We start from the raw sequence: 18698 nt of genomic DNA on the forward strand, positions 1-18698 counted from the left end.
GAAAATTGAAAATGAAGCTACAAGAAAGCCAGTACTAACCTGGAAAGAACAGCAAGCTTCAAAGAAATTGAAGATGGAATACGAAATCTGGGACACCCCTTCACAAGCAAAAACGCGAACAAGAGCAATGTCGCAGAAGAGAAAACACGAAAACTACAAAAACTCCAAAAGAAAGCAGAAGCGCAAACGAAAGAACAGAAAGCAAAGAGAGCAGAGAAAAGAAGTTATGAAAAGGCTAAAGGAGAGAAACCGTTTCTAGGTTTTCAAAATCAAAGTAAAGAGCCAAAGGGAAACGGGGAAATTAATGCTCAAATTAAAGAAGGCATTAAACCCTCGCACGTTCCCAAAAAAAGCGCCGATATAAAAGTGCGCGTCTTTTAGAAGAAACGTTCTACATTCAAAGCTGCTACAAAAGGAATCAACAAAATGCCTGAGTTCGGCTTCACCAAAGAAAGACTGAAGTCAAGGACTCGACCTCAAAAAGAAGACCGAACTCAAGTAGAGGCACTGTTCATATCCTGGGTCGAGTTATCCGACCCGGGATGTTCTACAGACAAAGCGACCGACCTCTTCAGGTCAGGACAATCCGACCTCTTCTCAAAGAGCTCGGCCAAAGTCAGGAGAAAGCCCAAACAAAGGGCCTAAATAGAGGAACACGCCCCAGATCCTAAGGTAGCCCAAGCGTACAAGAGAAGGGCGGTTCCCTTGAAGATAAGATGACCTCACTTGAAGATAAGATAAAGATAAGATAAGATAACTAACTTATCTTATCCACATGAGGCCACATCTCACCATTATAAATACACTGGAGCACCCAGGTATAACTCATATTTCTGATCCTATTCAACACCTGCTTAATACTCTTGCTAACTTAAGCATCGGAGTCCCTTGCAGGTACCCCCACCCTCCGGGGACGAAGGATCAGCATCACTTTCAGTTCCACAAGTCGGACACACCAGCTCCGGCCGCTATACACCTGCCGGACACGTCGGCTCCGACCAACACAGAAGATCTCGACCGAGATCGACCTACAGTTTCAAGTAACCCTCGGAACAGAAAAAACAGTCTAGAAGGACTCTGGGGTCATATGCTAACCCCACTACTGCTTCATATGGGAGTAGTATCTGTATACCGTCCATCGGAGTCAGTAGTTTTGAGTTGAATCCTCAGCTTATTATCATGGTGCAGCAAAATTGCCAGTATTTCGGTCTTCCACAGGAAGACCCTAATGAGTTTCTGGCACAATTCTTACAAATTGCTGACACAGTACATGATAAGGAAGTAGATCAGAATGTCTACAGATTATTACTGTTTCCATTTGCTGTAAAAGACCAAGCTAAGAGGTGGTTAAATAACCAACCTAAATCTAGCATTAGAACATGGAAACAGTTGTCAGATAAATTCCTGAATCAATATTTCCCTCCTAAGAGGATGAAACAGCTAAGGCTGGACATCCAAGGCTTTAAACAAGAGGATAATGAATCCCTTTTCAACACCTGGGAGAGGTACAGAGGGATGCTAAGGAAATGCCCCTCTGAAATATTTTCAGAATGGGTGCAGTTAGACATCTTCTACTACGGGCTTACAGCAAAAGCTCAGATATCTCTAGACCACTCAGCTGGTGTATCTATACACATATGAAAAACAATGGAAGAGGCTCAAGAGCTCATTGATATATTTGCTAGAAATTAGCATCTGTACTTAAGTAGTGAGTTCTCCATAAAAGAAGAGGCTAAGGCAGTGTCACTGAACTTAGTCTTCTAGAACAAGTTGCTGAAATCAATCAGCATTTATGTTATCTGACAGAACAGTTGGCAGAATTTAAAGAGATGTTACAAGACACTAAGGATGCTAACAAGAACATGGAAGCACAACTTGACCAGACAAGATAGCAGTTATCAAAATAGATAATAGAAGAGTGCCAAGTAGTTTAATTAAGGAGTGGAAAAATATTGAATACCTCAGATCAAAGCAGTAGAAAGCCAAGAAAAGAACAAATAATAGAGGATGAGCAGAATGCTACCCAAAATCCCTCTTAGAACAGCAAGAGCCCAAAGAGGAATGATTCTGGCGTTCAAACACCAGAAAAGGGTGAAAAACTGGCATTAAACGCCCAGTGGACACCCAGTTCTGGCGTTCAAACGCCATAAAAGGGAGAAAAAGTGGTGTTAAATGCCTAACCCATGTTCAGTTTTGGCGTTCAAACGCCAGAAAAAGGAGGGAATCTGGTGTTAAACGCCAATCCAGCCCCAATGCTGGCGTTCAAACGCCGATGAGGGGTCAGACACTTGCAAGTGTTAATAATAACTCCCTCAAGAAGGCTTCTCAACCTGCCTCTGTAGGAAATGAACCTGCAGCAACCAAGGTTGAAGAATACAAAGCCAAAATACCTTATCCTGAGAAACTCTGCCAAGCAGAACAGGATAAACAATTTGCCCGCTTTGTAGACTATCTCAGGACTCTTGAAATCAAGATTTCATTTGCAGAGGCACTTGAGCAAATACCCTCTTATGCTAAGTTCATGAAAGAGATCTTAATTCATAAGAAGGATTGGAGAGAAACTCAAAAAATTTTTCTCACTGAAGAATGCAGTGCAATCATTTTAAAGAGCTTACCAGAGAAGCTTAAGGATCCTAGCAGCTTTATGATACCATGCATATTAGAGGATACCTGTACCAAGACAGCTCTATGTGATCTTGGGGCAAGCATCAACTTAATCCCTGCATCCACTATCAGAAAGCTTGGCTTGACTGAAGAGGTCAAACTAACCAGGATATATCTTCAACTTGCTGATGGCTCCATTAAATACCCATCAGGCGTGATTGAAGACATGATTGTCACAGTTGGGCCATTCGCCTTTCCCACTGACTTTGTAGTGCTGGAAATGAAGGAGCACAAGAGTGCAACTCTCATTCTAAGAAGACCTTTCCTAGCAACTGGACGAACCCTCATTGACGTCCAAAAAGGGGAAGTAACCCTGAGAGTCAATGAGGATGAGTTTAGGCTGAATGCTATTGAAGCAATGAAGCACCCAGACACATCAAAAGACTGCATGCGTGTTGATATTATTGACTCCCTGGTACATGAGATCAATATGGCTGAGAGTCTCGAATCAGAGCTAGAGGATATCTTTAAAGATGTTCAGCCTGATCTGGAGGAACCAAAGGAAATAAAAGAACCTCTGAAAATTCTTCAGGAAGAGGAGAAACCTCCTAAACCCAAGCTCAAACCACTACCACCATCCCTAAAATATGCTTTTCTGGGAGAAGGTGAAACTTTTCCTGTAATCATAAGCTCTGCCTTAGAGCCACAGGAAGAGAAATCACTAATTCAGGTGCTAAGGACACACAAGACAGCTCTTGGATGGTCCATTAGTGATCTCAAGGGCATTAGCCCAGCCATATGCATGCACAAGATTCTATTGGAGGATAATGCCAAACCAGTGGTTCAACCACAAAGGCGGCTGAATCCAGCCATGAAGGAGGTGGTGCAGAAAGAGGTCACTAAATTACTAGAGGCTAGGATTATTTATCCCATTTCTGATAGCCCCTGGGTGAGCCCTGTCCAAGTTGTACCCAAAAAGGGAGGCATGACAGTGGTTCATAAGGAAAAAAATGAACTGGTTCCTACAAGAATAGTTACAGGGTGGCGTATGTGTATTGACTACATAAGACTTAATACAGCCACCAGAAAGGATCATTTTCCTTTATCATTGACCAAATGCTAGAAAGGCTAGCAGGTCATGACTATTACTGCTTTCTGGATGGCTACTCAGGGTACAACCAAATTACAGTAGATCCCAAAGATCAAGAGAAAACAACATTCACATGTCCATCTGGAGTATTCGCCTACAGAAGGATGCCCTTAGGTCTATGTAATGCACCAGCAACCTTTCAGAGATGCATGCTCTCTATATTTTCTCTGATATGGTGAAAAAATTTCTGAAAGTCTTGATGGATGACTTCTCAGTATTTGGAGACTCATTCAGCTCCTGTCTTGATCATCTAGCACTTGTTTTGAAAAGATGCAAAGAGACTAACTTGGTTTTAAACTGGAAAAAATGTCACTTTGTGGTGACTGAAGGAATTGTCCTTGGGAATAAAATTTCAAACAAAGGCATAGAGGTGGATCAAGTTAAGGTGGAGGTAATTGAAAAATTACCACTACCCACCAATGTTAAGGCAATCAGAAGTTTTTTGGGACATGCAGGATTCTACAAGAGGTTTATAAAGGATTTTTTAAAAATTGCAAAACCTTTGAGTAACCTACTAACTGCTGATACACCATTTGTTTTTAACACAGAGTGTTTGTAGGCCTTTGAGACTCTGAAGGCTAAGCTGGTCACAGTACCTGTTATTACTGTACCGGACTGGACATTACGATTTGAACTAATATGTGATGCCATTGACCATGCTATTGGTGCAGTATTGGGACAGAGGCATGACAAGCTTCTACACGTCATTTACTATGCCAGCCGTGTTCTAAATGACGCGCAGAAAAAATACACAACCACAGAAAAGGAATTACTTGCAGTAGTTTATGCCATGGACAAGTTCAGATCCTATTTGGTAGGATCAAAAGTGAATGTGTACACTGACCATGCTGCTCTTAAATATCTACTTACAAAGCAGGATTCAAAACACAGGCTTATAAGATGGGTGTTGCTTCTGCAAGAGTTTGATATAGAAATAAGAGACAGAAAAGGGACAGAGAATCAAGTAGCAGATCACCTGTCCCGGATAGAACCAGTAGAAGGGATGTCTCTCCCCCTCATTGAGATCTCTGAAACCTTTCCGGATGAGTAACTCTTTACCATTCAGGAAGCCATGGTTTGCAGACATTTCAAACTATAAAGGTGCAAGATTCATTCCTAAGGAGTTCAGTAGGCAGCAAAAGAAAAAAAACTACTTTCTGATACAAAGTACTACTTGTGGGATGAACCATATCTCTTTAAGAAATGCGTAGACAAACTAATTCGTAGGTGCGTGCCTAGAGAAGAAGCGCAGAAGATCCTATGACATTGCCATGGATCACAATATGGAGGACATTTCGGAGGTGAGCGAACAGCCACCAAAGTCCTCCAATGTGGCTTCTACTGGCCTACAATCTATAGAGACTCCCGAGAGTTTGTACGTAACTGTGACAGTTGCTAGCGAGCTGGTAATCTGCCTCATGGTTACGCCATGCCTCAACAAGGGATCTTAGAGATTGAGCTGTTTGATGCATGAGGTATTGACTTCATGGGTCCTTTCCCACCATTATACTCAAACACTTACATTCTGGAGGCAGTAGACTATGTATCTAAATGGGTGGAGGCAATTGCAACGCCCACTAACGATACTAAGACAGTACTGAAGTTCCTCCAGAAACATGTCTTTAGCAGATTTGGTGTCCCTAGAGCACTAATCAGTGATGGAGGCACTCATTTCTGCAATAAACAGCTTTATACTGCCATGGTCCGATATGGAATCAGCCACAAGGTGGCAACTCCATATCATCCACAGACCAATGGGCAAGCTGAAGTCTCTAACAGAGAACTAAAAAGAATCCTTGAACGGACTGTAATTGCCCATAGAAAGGATTGGGCAAAGAGCTTGGATGATGCTCTATGGACATACAGAATAGCATTCAAGACTCCTATAGGAACCTCTCCATACGAGCTTGTGTATGGGAAGGCCTCTCACCTGCCCGTGGAACTGGAGCATAAAGCCTACTGGGCAACCAGATTCCTAAACCTTGATGCCAAATTAGCTGGAGAGAAAAGATTGCTCCAGTTAAATGAGCTAGAGGAATTCAGACTCAATGCTTTTGAAAATGCCAAAATTTACAAGGAGAAAGCAAAGAGATGGTATGATAAGAACCTGCATCCAGAGTCTTTGAGCCAGGACAAAAGGTTCTATATTTTAACTCTAGACTCAGGCTATTCCCTGGGAAACTAAAATCCCGGTGGAGAGGACCATATGTGATTACAGGCGTGTCACCATATGGATATGTAGAGCTTCAGGATATTGATTCTGACAAAAAGTTTATTGTTAATGGACAGAGAGTCAAATATTATGTTGAAAGCAATTTGAGCAAGAATGCTCAAAACTGAGACTAGATTAAAGCTCAGTAAGGTCCAGCTAAAGACAATAAAGAAGCGCTTGCTGGGAGGCAACCCAGCCATTACTATAGTTTATTTGATATTTAAATAATAATTATAGGAGTTTAATAAATTATCATCAGAACTACTCATTTACAGGAGTTCACAGAGTAGAGAGCAGAGAAAAGAAGCTCACTGGCACGAAAACGCCAGTAAGAGGCACTTTTGGGCATTAAACGCCAGAAGGGGCACCATTTTGGGCGTTTAACGCCAGTAAGGATATCTTTCTGGGCGTTTAACGCCAGAACTGCAGCATCCTGGGCGTTTAGAAAAATGCCCAGTGATAAAGACTTTCTGGCATTTAACGCCCAGCTAGGTACAAAACAAGCAGCAAATGGGCGTTAAACGCCCAAAACAAGCTGCAAATGGGTGTTAAACGCCCAAAACATGCAACTCCTGGGTGTTTAACGCCAGGAACGTGAAAGGGAGCTAGTTTTGTTTTCAAACTCAATTTTTTTATTTTTTATGTTTTCATCCATAATTTCTTGCATAAACATATTACAAATCCTCATCTTTTAATTTCAAATTTCAAAAAAATAACTCTTAATCCTAAAAATCTTTTCTTCTTTTCAAATCTTTTTTTTCAAAATGCATATATCTTTTTAATTTCTTTTCAAATCTTTTTCAAAATTCATATATCTTTCTAATATCTTTTCAAATCTTTTTTTCAACTCATCATACTATCTTTTCAAATTTAGATATATCTTTTTTAAAAAAAACTCTCTCTTATCTTTTCAATTTTAAAATTACATCTTTTGCGTATCATAATTATCTTTTTTACAAATCATATCTTCTATCATATCTTGTTCAAAAATTTTCGAACCCACCCCTCCCTTTTAAATCAATATTCGGCTACCCCCTCTCGTCCACAATTCGAATTTGGCTCTCCTCCTTCTCCTCTCTTTTCCTTTCTTTTGCTTGAGGACAAGCAAACCTCTAAATTTGGTGTGTTGTGCATAATCACTGAGCTAAGACTCACTAAGATCATGGCTCCTAAGGGAAAACAAACCACTTCAAGAGGCAAGAAAGAGAATAATCCAAGACCACTTTGGAATCAAGAGAGGTTCTTAACCAAGGAACATTCGAACCATTACCACAAAATAATGGGTTTAAGATCAGTGATCCCGGAAGTTAAATTTGATATAAAAGAAGACGAATATCGAGAGATCCAAGAGCAAATTCAAAACAAAGGCTAGGAAATTCTAGCTAATCCTGAGACAAAGGTGGGTAGAAATATGGTTCAGGAATTCTACTCAAATCTGTGGCAAACAGAGAGGCAGAGAATGACTGGAACCGCTTTCTATACCTTTCGAACCATGGTCAGAGGGAAGATGATTTACTTCCACGTTGACAAAGTAAGAGAGGTCTTTAAGCTACCTCAACTACAAGATGATCCAGAATCCTTTAATAGGAGAATGGTGTGTGATGATAAGCGCTTGGACCAAATTCTAGAGGACATATGCATCCCTGAACCAAGTGGACAACCAGCACAAAAGGTGTTCCAAATCAAATCAAGAGAGGGGATCTCAAACCAATTGCTAGGGGCTGGATGGATTTCATTGGGCGTTCCATACTGCCTACTAGTAACCGCACCGAAGTCACTATCAAGAGAGCAGTGATGATCCATTGTATTATGCAAGGAAACAAAGTGGAGGTTCATCAACTGATTTCTTGTGAGCTCTACACAATTACAAATAAGAACTCCAAGGATGCCAAATTGGCTTACCCAAACTTGATTTCTCTACTATGTAAAGAGGCTGGGGTAAAGATGGGAGTAGATGAGTTCATCCCAGTCGAACATCCAATCACCAAGAAGTCAATGGAGGAACAACAAGTACAAGAAAACTCCATCAAAAGGAGGACGCAGGAGTTCCTCCCAGAAATCCCTCATATTGACTACTGGACCCGCCTAGAAGCATCTGTCACCAAGCTGCAAGAAACTATGGATCAACTTAAGGAAGAATAGCAGAATCAAAATAGTATGATCTGCAAACTGCTTAAGGAATAGGAGAAGCAAGGGCGTGAACTATAGGAGCTGAAGCGCCAGAAACTTTCTCTTGAAGGTCCAGACAACCCACAAATTGAAGGAGCATCCATCTCCCAAAATAAATGTTGTTGAGTCCAAATCTTAATTCTGTGATAACTTCTGCTATTAGAAATCTATCTTAGGAGTCATATGAGTATTAGTAATTAGTATTTTTATTTTTTATCATCTCTAAGTAAGCTATAATTTATTTTTCTCATCATCATTAGACATGAATAAAATAGCAGATATTTTTAGAATAAAGAGGCAAATTTTTCGAGTTCTTAATAAGAAAAATTCAAATTATTTATATGTGGTGGCAACACTTTTTGTCTTCTGAATGAATGCTTAAACAGTGCATATTTTTTATCTTGTTGTTTATGAATGTTAAAACTGTTGGCTCTTGAAAGAATGATGAAAAAGAAAAATGTTATTGATAATCTGAAAAATCATAAAATTGATTCTTGAAGCAAAAAAAAAGCAGTGAAAAAAAAGAGAAGAAAAAGAAAAAGAAAAAGCCAATAGCCCTTAAAACCAAAAGGCAAGGGTAAAAAGGATCCAAGGCTTTGAGCATCAATGGATAGGAGGGCCTAAAGGAATAAAATCCTGGCCTTAGTGGCTAAACCCAGCTGTCCCTAACCATGTGCTTGTGCCATGCAGGTCTAAGTGAAAAGCTTGAGACTGAGTGGTTAAAGTCGTGATCCAAAAGAGTGTGCTTAAGAACTCTGGACACCTATAATTGGGGACTTTAGCAAAGCTGAGTTACAATTTGAAAAGGTTCACCCAGTTATGTGCCTGTGGCATTTATGTATCCAGTGGTAATACAGGAAGACAAAGTGCTTAGAGCCACGGCCAAGACTCAAAAAGTAGTTGTGTTCAAGAATCAACATACTAAACTAGGAGAATCAATAACACTATCTGAATTCTGAGTTCCTATGGATGCCAATCATTCTAAACTTCAAGGGATGAAGTGAGATGCCAAAACTATTCAGAAGCAAAAAGCTACTAGTCCCGCTCATCTAATTAGAATTGAGCTTCATGTAAAACTCTGAGATTGCCTCTTGATCTTTGTACTATCCTATTTCATTTATCTAGTTGCTTGGGACAAGCAACAGTTTAAGTTTGGTGTTGTGATGAGTGGATATTTTCTACACTTTTGGGGGTATTTTCACATAGTTTTTAGTAGGATGTAGCTACTTTTTTGTACATTTTTATTAGTTTTTATGCAAAAATCACATTTCTGAACTTTTCTATGAGTTTGTGTGTTTTTCTGTAATTTTAGGTATTTTCTGGCTGAAGTTGAGGGACCTGAGCAAAAAGCTGATTCAGAGGCTGAAAAAGGACTGCAGATACTGTTGGATTCTGACCTCCCTGCACTCGAAATGGAATTTTTAGAGCTACCGGAGTCCAAATGGCACGCTCTCAATTGCGTTGGAAAGTAGACATCCAGGACTTTTCAGCAATATATTATAGTCCATACTTTACCAAAGTTTAAATGACGGAAACTAGCATTCAACACCAACTTTCTGCCCTATTCTGGCGTTAAACGCCAGAAACAAGTTACAAACCAGAGTTAAACGCCAAAAACAGGTTACAAATTGGCGTTTAACTCCAAGAATAGCCTATGCACGTGAAAGCATCAATGCGCAGCCCCAGCACACACCAAGTGGGCCCCAGAAGTGGATTTCTGCAGTACCTATCTTAGTTTACTCATTTTCTATAAACCTAGGTTACTAGTTGAGTATAAAAACTACTTTTAGAGAATTATTTTGTACCTCATGACATTTTACATCTGAATTTGTATCTTTGACGGCATGAGTCTCTAAACCCCATGGTTGGGGGTGAGGAGCTCTGCTGTGTCTCGATGAATTAATGTAATTATTTGTGTTTTCTATTCAATCATGCTTGTTTCTATTCTAAGATGTTCATTCGCATTTCAACATGATGAATGTGATGATCTGCGACACTCATCACCATTCTCAACCTATGAACGCATGCCTGACAACCACTTCTGTTCTACCTTAGATTGAATGTATGTCTCTTGGGTTCCTGACTCACGAGTTTGACTACCTTTCCTGACAACAGAGCATTCAAATCCGTGAGATCAGAGTCTTTGTGGTATAAGCTAGAATCAATTGGCAGCATTCCTGAGATCCAAAAAGTCTAAACATTATCTGTGGTAATCCGGGAAGGGATGACTGTGACGAGCTTCAAACTCATGAATGCTGGGCATGGTGACAGACGCAAAAGGAACAATGGATCCTATTCCAATATTAGTGAGAACCAACAGATGATTAGCCATGTACATGGATCCTTTTCACTGAGAGGATGGCTGGTAGCCATTGATAACGGTGAACCACCAACATACAGCTTGCCATGGAAGGAGACCTGCGTGCGTGAAGAAGAATACAGTAGGAAAGCAGAAATTCAAAGGACAGAGCATCTCCAAAACTCCAACCCATTCTCCATTATTGCGTAACAAGTATTCATTTCATGCTCTTTCATATTTCATAATTAAAACTAAGAACCACTATTGATATCCTGACTAAGAATAATAAGATAACCATAGCTTGCTTCAAGCCGACAATCTCTGTGGGATCGACCCTTACTCACGTAAGGTATTACTTGGACGACCCAGTGCACTTACTGGTTAGTTGTGCAGAATTACATAGTGTGAGTGTAATTTTCGTGCACCATGGTTCTTTGCACATGAAGAAAATGCCTAAAGAGGCCAATGAGATGATTAAGATGGTTGCTAAAAACCAGTACTTATAGTCTTCTAAGAGGACTTCAGTGAAGAAAGGAGTCAGGGACGTGGATGCTGTAGATGCACTTCTTGCTCAAAATAAGCTCTTATCTAAACAAATGAGTCTCGTCACACAACAATTGAATGGCATGTAACGTCCAATTGCTAATTTTCATAGTGCTCCTCAAGATACTCCTTATGATATGAGTGGTAGTTTCCCTCTAAGTGAGGCGTGCAACTATGGCTAGTATATGCCTGAGCAGGTTAATTACCTGGAGAACTCCTCCTAAAATCCCAATGATGCTCTGTACTCTCAAAATTTTAATCAAGGGTGGAGGAACCACTCGAGATTTGGGTGGGGAGAGCAATTTTAAAGATAAAAATTGAATTATACCAACAATTTCCAGGGTGAGTTTAATCAGAATCAATTCAACCATCCCCCTTTTCAAACCCCCAAATCTTAGAGCATCCCTGACATGGCATCGATTATCCCATAACTATTCAAAAGGCAACAAAGTTTTATGAAGGAAACCATAGCCTCACTTAAGAACCTGGAGATGAAAGTGGATCAGTTGAGCGAGCAAACACCTGAGAGACTTTCCAACAACCTTCATAGTGACACAGTTTTCAACTCTAGGGAAGAGTGACATGCTGTTCAATTGAGAAGTGGCAAGACGGTAGTCACTCAACCTAAGAGTAGCGAGGAGCTGGTTGAAAAAGAGACACCAGAGAGGGAAATTGCAGAGACAGGGAGTGATAGGGTGGCCGCTGAATGCCCAGCAAGAAGGGTGCTAAACACCAATGAAAACTTAAAGAACACCCCACAAGGCATCCAAATAACCCTTTTCTAGTTACTCTTGATACACATCCTGCTCTAATTAGTGCTCCAGAATACAAGGCTAAAATAACATACCCTTTGAGACTTTAAAAGGCATATAAGGACAAGCAATTCTCCAAATTTTTGGAAGTCTTTGGGAAGTTTGAAATCAACATTTCCTTTACAAAGGCCCTTGAGAAAATGCCTCTATATGCCAATTTCATGAAGGAGTTGTTGAGTAACAAGAGGGATTGGAAGGAAATTGAGATAGTGGTATTGACTAAGGAATACAGTGCAATCATCCAGAAAAATCTCCTAAAAAAGCTGCAGCATCCTGGGAGCTTTCTCATTCCTTGTACCATTGGTGACTGACTTAGGAAAAATCACTGATCAAGAGTTTATAGAGAAAACAACGTTGCAAGTATAATTCTTAACCAATGTTGATTTCGCGTATCAATTTAGAAGGGGTTGTCACAAAATTTAGAAATAAAATACTGGGAGTATGAATCCTAGATCGTCTCCCAACGAGTTGCAGAGAGAGTGCTATTTTATTAATCAGAGGTTTTCCAAGAAATTTTTGAGTTTGAAAAACAGAGAAATAAATAATAGTAAATTCAGATAAAAGCCTTGACCGGGAGAAGATTAATTGGAAGTTCTATCCTTGTTGGAAATCCCCAAGTGTAATCATAAAAGATTGTTGTCTTACCTGGTCATCCCTTAATTAATAAGGGAAAGTCAAGTAACTAACTAACAAACTATATCCTCAGGTCCTAATCCTCTCCTAAGGAAGGATTAGAGTTAGAGACTAGAGTTGTCAGTCATCAACCATCTATTAGGATTAACACTTGAGTATTCCAACTCAAGGTTCTCCTTTTAATCAACTCCCAATCAAGTTAGGGAACTACTCCATTATCATGAATGTAAACTTCATAGAATTAAAAAGGGAATAAAAGGAAGACATGATAAACAATAATTAAATATCAATTAAAAATAAAAATAGAGAAACAAACTAGAATGAAGAAGCTCCAACGGAGGTAATGAATCTTCTCAATATCCAAAGCAAAGCAAAAGCATAAAACTAATCAGCTATGAATGTAAAGAAAACCTAGAGGAAGAGTGATTCTCTCTAGATTCCGATCTAAAATCCTAAAACTATGCTAATGAGAATGTGTCTTGAGTCTCTGCATGTTCCCTGGCTCTATTCTATATTTCTGGGCCGAAAACATGGACCGAAATCGCCCCCAGCATTTTCTGTTAATTCTGCAGATCACGCACGTCACGGGTATGCGTCAGCTAGGCGTTCGCGTCGCTGGTCATTTTGGCGTGTCACGCGCTCGCGTCAAGCACGCGCTCGCATCATATTGCAGAACTCCAATCCACGCGAACACGTCACTGCAATTTTCTCCATGTCGCGCGCACGCGTGAGCCATGCGTGCGCGTCGCTGCTTGCTGGTTATCTCCTTAGTTTCTTGTGTTCCTTCCATTTTTGCAAGCTTCCTCTCCATCCTCTAAGCCATTCCTACCCTATAAAGCCTGAAACACTTAACACACGGATCACGGCATCGAATGGTATAAAGGAGAATTTAAAATACACAAATTAAAGACTTTTAGGAAGCAAGTTTTCAACCATAGATCAAGACTAGGAAGGAGTTGTAAAGCCATGCAAATCATATGAATAAGTGGGTAAAGACTTGATAAAAATCACTCAATTAAACACAAGATAAACCATAAAATAGTTGTTTATCAGTGACACCACTATTCAAAAGGCCTTGTGTGATCTTGGAGCTAGCATTAACCTCATGCATCTTTCCTTGATGAAAAAGCTCCAAATTGATGAGGTAAAACCTACAAGCATTTCTCTTCAACTTGCAGACTATTCTATTAAGCATCCTTTTGGAGTTGTTGAGAATCTACTTGTGAAATTAAGATCATTTTATCTTTCTTGTTGATTTGTGATACTGGACATGGAAGAGGACAAAAATACCTCTATTATTCTTGGAAGATCCTTTTTAGCCACAAGAAGAGCCCTTATTGACGTTCAAAAGGGTGAATTAACTCTGAGGGTCAATGAAGAGGAGATTGTTCTCAATATGTTAGAGGCTCTGCGACACCCTATTGATTCTGAGAGGTGTATGAAGATTGATATGATTGAACACCTAATTGAAAAGAGATGTTTGAAGCTGAAAAGCTTGAAGACATTCTGGAATCTCCCTTTGAAGATAGTCTACTTGAGATTGATGGTCTTTACCTTAGAGGAAAAAGTTCCACATGCCTCACACTGAGGAAGGACCTCCGAAGCTTAAATTGAAACCCTTACCTCCATCCTTGAAGTATGCATTCTAATAAAGAGAATTTGTCGTTGATTCAGAATCGATCAAAATTAGAATTACTTTGTTGGTATCATAGTCCAAAATAACAATGAATTCTCTTAATCAAATGTTTTAATCCTAAGGACATCACAATTCAAAACAAATATAAACCGAGAGTATTTAGACTCCCGGGTTGTCTTCCCTAGGAGTTGCAATTAAGTGATCATCATTGGCTATGGGGGAGAAATGGGGATTGGATGATTGCAAGGAAAGTAAGAAATGTAAATAGCAAGGAATTAAATGAACATGCAAGGGATTAAATGGAAAGCAATTAAACAAGCATGCAAAGAATGAAAGGGGAATTAAATGGAAAGCAATTAAATACAAGGAAAGGAAGATTCAAATGCAAGAAAACCTCTTGGCAATTAATTGAGAGCTAAGATTACCTATCCTAGCTGTTGACCACAAACACATGATGATTATGAAGAGTTAATCCTACTTAGTCAACCCTACATCGAGGATAAGTCAAATAGGCATAGTTGATTCCAATCCCTAAGCCCCAAGTCAACACTATTGTGTCACTTGGTATCATGGGAAACCAAATCAACTAACTACTCTAATGTATCAAACAAGAATGGACATTAATGACTCAAAGGTCACCAAAGTCATCAATTCCAAGCCAAGAGTGAAGAAAAACTAAGTAGAAACTAAGTCAAGCATTTTATCAAAGACTTGGTGTGCATGAAAATAAAATAATATTAAATTGCATTAAAAATAAATTCTAACTACCAAAAGCAAGAAAATGATAACAACAACTAAAGGAAGAATTAAATGAACATAAAACATAAATTGCATTAATTGAAAATTGAAATAACAAGAGTGTGCATAAACATAAAAGGCAACTAAAATGAGAAAATAACAAGGTAAACTAAGGAAATTAAGACAATAGAACAAGGAAAGGTAGAAGAAACTAGATGAAAACAAGAATTAAAAGTAGAAATTACAAGGAAATTAAACTAAAAACCCTAGGTTCTAGAGAGATGGGGGAGCTTCTCTCTCTAGAAAATGAACTACATGACTAAAATCAAAACAAGGAACCAACTTCAGGATCCTCTGCAAGCTACAATGAATACAAGTTCCTCTCATCATTCAATCAAAACCAATTTTATGGTTGGGTGAGTGAGAGGCAAATCATTCCTGAAGTTGGCTTCCAACTTGGTAGAAATGAGCACCCAGAGATCAACTAGGAAATTGAAAGTAGAGGATGGGCACTCTTGTGCAACCCACCAAGAAAGGTGGTAGAGAGCTTGGTTAGAGAATTCTACGCCAATGCAATGCCCCAACCTGGGCAACCTTATGGCTATCTAAGTTATGTTAGAGGGAAAGCCATTGATTGCAGCCCCTCTAACATAAACAGGATATTGATGCAAAGCAAACAAGCTCCAGCCGGAGCTTTGAGGAGAGGATAAAGCAATAAGACCCAGACTTTAATGAAATCCTTAATGAGATTTGTGTGCTGAATGTACAATGGATTAATAGCAAGGATGGGAGACCCAACCAGCTAAGGAGAAGAGATTTGAGCCCCCACGTTAGAGGGTGGCTGGTGCACGAAATTGTGATCTCAATGGCGCGAACAACTTGGTACGCACAATTGTAATCTCAACTCATTTTCACAACTTCGCACAACTAACCAGCAAGTGCATTGGGTCGTCCAAGTAATAAACCTTACGTGAGTAAGGGTCGATCCCACGGAGATTTTCGGCTTGAAGCAAGCTATAGTCATCTTGTAAATCTCAGTCAGGCGGATTCAAATGGTTATGGAGTTTTAATAGTTAAAAGATAAATAAACATAAAATAAAGATAGAGATACTTATGTAATTCATTGGTGAGAATTTCGGATAAGCGTGTGGAGATACGTTGTTCCTTCTGAATCTCTGCTTTCCTATTGCCTTTATCCAATCCTTCATACTGCTTTCTATGGCAAGCTGTATGTTGGGTGTCACCTTGTCAATGGCTACTTCCCTTCCTCTCAGTGAAAATGGTCCTCTACGGTTTCTATACCGCTAATCAATTGTCAGATTTCTCATCTCGGATGAAAAATACCATGCACAAATATCGTATGGCTAATCAACTGTTGGTTCTCGATCATATAGGAAAAGGATTTACTATCCTTTTGCGTCTGTCACTATGCCCTACAGTCACGAGTTTGAAGCTCGTCACAGTCATCCCATCCCAGATCCTACTCGGAATACTATAGATAAGGTTTAGACTTTCCGGAACTCAAGAATGCTTCCAATGGATTCTAGCCTATACCACGAAGATTCTAATCTCGGATTTAGATTCCCCATTGTCAGAGGGGAGTCGGTGTGAATCGTTGATTAGAAACCCATGAGATATACATTCAAGCTTGTTGTCATGTAGAACCGAAGTGGTTGTCAATCACGCGTTCATGAGTGAGAATGGTGATGAGTGTCACATAATCATCAAATTCATCATGTTCTTATGTGCGAATGAATATCTTAGAATAAGAATAAGCATGAATTGAATAGAAGAACAATAGTACTTTGCATTAATACTCGAGGAATAGCAGAGCTCCACACCGTAATCTATGGTGTGTAGAAACTCCACCATTGAAAATACATAAGTGATGAAGGTCCAGGCATATCCGAATGGCCAGCCTTCCAAAACATGATTAAGAGATCAAAAGATGATCAAAAGATGTTAGTACAATAGTAAAAAGTTCTATTTATACTAAACTAGTTACTAGGGTTACAAAAATAAGTAAATGATGCAGAAACCCACTTCTGGGGCCCACTTGGTGTGTGGTTGGGCTGAGCATTGAAGCTTTCACTTGTAGAGGCCTTCCTTGGAGTTAAACGCCAGTTTGTAACTTGTTTCTGGCGTTTGACTCTAGCTTGCAACTTGTTTCTGGCGTTTAACGCCAGAATAGGGCAGAAAGTTGGCGTTGAATGCCAGTTTGCATCATCTAAACTCGGGCAAAGTATGGACTATTATATATTGCTGGAAAGCCCTGGATGTCTACTTTGCAACGCAATTGAGAGCGCGCCATTTGTGTTTCTGTAACTCCAAAAAATTAATTTCGAGTGTAGGGAGGTCAGAATCCAACAACATCAGCAGTCCTTTTTCAGCCTCTGAATCAGATTTTTGCTCAGGTCCCTCAATTTCAGCTAGAAAATACCTGAAATCACAGAAAAAACACACAAACTTATAGTAAAGTCCAAAAATGTGAATTTTGCTTAAAAACTAATAAAAATATACTAAAAAGTAGCTAGATCCTACTAAAAACTATCTAAAAACAATGCCAAAAAGCGTGTAAATCTCATATGCATTCTTAATTTGTTAGTGTCAGTAGTGTACAAACTTCTAAGTTTGGTGTCTTGCATGCGTTGTTTATTTGATTTTAGTTGCATTTTGATTGTTCATTAAAAATGCAAAAAAAATTTTAATTTGTGTCTTTTCAAGTCAATAATACAGAGAATTGAAGATTCAGAACATACAGCAGAGGAATTACACAGAAAAAGCTGGGCATTCAAAATGCCCAGTGAGGAAGGAAAACTGGCGTTTAAACGCCAGCCAGGGTGCCTGGCTGGGCGTTTAACGCCCAAAAGGGTAGCATTTTGGGCGTTAAACGCCTGAATGGATACCATTCTGGGCGTTTAACGCCAGGATGGCACAAGAGGGAAGATTTTGTTTTTAATGCAAATTTTTTTTCAAGTTTTCATAATTTTTCAAAATCGAATCTTTTTCAAATAATATCTTTTCAATCATATATTTTCAAAATCAATTTCTTTCCATTTTCAAAAATACTTGCTAACAATTAATGATTTGGTTCAATATTTCAAGTATGTTGCCTTTTCTGTTGAGAAAGGTTTAATGTTTGAATCATATCTTTTCTTGTTAGCCAAGTCATTGATTTTAAAAATCAAATCTTTTTAAATTGTTTTTCAATCATATCTTCTCAATCATATCTTTTTAAAACTATATATTTTCAATCATATCTTTTTAATCACATCTTTTTCGAAATAAGTTTTCAATCATATCTTTTTGATTTCTAATTTCAAAATCTTTTTCAAAAAAACACTTTATCTCTTTCCCAATCATATTTTTCGAAAATCATTCTTCAATTTCTCAAAATATTTTTAAAATCTTTTTAAATTTATTTTCGAAAATTTCTTCCCCTCTTCTCACATCCTTCTATTTATGGACTAACATGTACAATTCGAACTCTATCTTTCTAAGTTCGAATTCTTGTACCTCTTCCTTCTACTTTTCTTTTCCTCTGATACCTCAAGGAATCTCTATACTGTGACATAGAGGATTCCATATTTTCTTGTTCTCTTCTCTTTCATATGAGCAGGAGCAAAGACAAAAGCATTCTTGTTGAGGCTGACCCTGAACCTGAAAGGACCTTGAAGTGAAAGCTAAGAGAAGCTAAAGCACAACTCTATGTAGAGGACCTAACAGAAATCTTCAAGGAAGAAGACATGGCAGCCGAAAACAACAACAATACCAACAATGCAAGGAAGGTGCTGGGTGACTTTACTGTACCTACTCCCGACTTCTATGGGAGAAGCATCTCTATCCCTGCCATTGGAGCAAACAACTTTGAGCTTAAGCCTCAATTAGTTTCTCCAATGCAA

This window comes from Arachis hypogaea, chromosome 9 (genome assembly GCF_003086295.3).
Source record: "Arachis hypogaea cultivar Tifrunner chromosome 9, arahy.Tifrunner.gnm2.J5K5, whole genome shotgun sequence".
NCBI classification, from domain to species: Eukaryota; Viridiplantae; Streptophyta; class Magnoliopsida; order Fabales; family Fabaceae; genus Arachis; species Arachis hypogaea.